The sequence below is a fragment of the Gopherus flavomarginatus genome, chromosome 11 (genome assembly GCF_025201925.1).
Source record: "Gopherus flavomarginatus isolate rGopFla2 chromosome 11, rGopFla2.mat.asm, whole genome shotgun sequence".
Classification (NCBI taxonomy): Eukaryota; Metazoa; Chordata; order Testudines; family Testudinidae; genus Gopherus; species Gopherus flavomarginatus.
The window spans coordinates 1924234-1925053 of NC_066627.1; positions in this window are offsets into that span (position 1 = coordinate 1924234).

Sequence of the window (820 nt, forward strand, 5' to 3'; positions counted from 1 at the left end):
TGTTGGGGTATTTCTAAGGTCTCTCTTATCACAGGGCGTGAGTGGGAATGCCCAGCATATGACAGCAGGGGTGGGATTTTGAAGTGATAATACTTTGACGAGCTCGTGGGTAATCTTACTGTTATGTTTTGTGGCATGAGATTGAAATCCCAGTTCCATTGTGCTAGGCAAAGCGGGTCACTGACCCAACATTTTCCCAGGCATTGATGTAAAAATGAGACTCAGATATATGGCTATGACAAAAAAGAATAGTTTGTGGTCCAGGGAGTGCAATTTAAGACTGAGAAGCGTATGATAAATGTGACACAGTGAGGTAACGCACAACGGCTTGACATTCTTGAGTATCTCACTGATAGCTTGGCACAGGAGAGGTCGGAAGCTGGATTTGAATGTGGACAATGGGTTAGGAGATTTTTACAGGGTATGAGTCTGTGAGGTTTGCTTTCACCCTAGCAGACACAATGCCACTGCCATTATTCTAGGAATCCCCATTAAGGGAAATATTTAATTAGGGAACTGTTAGATTTCTTTCATTGTCTTGGTCAAGTGGTATCCAGGAGCCAAAACCCATTGTAAAAAAATCCACAAACCCAAGCTAATAGCTAGTATGGCTTATTGTAAAATGGGACACCCTCACAGGAAAAGTTCCCTCAAACTCCTGGAGAAATACTGTTGACAAAAGGAATGGGGGAAGATGCACCCAGGACCCTGTTTGAGAAAAGCCAGGGAGTTTCTGCAGGTTGTATGTAATGCGCACAGAAGCCCCCCCCCCCCCACTGATGAATATTTGTGTACTCACTCTCCATGTCTCCAACTCTGT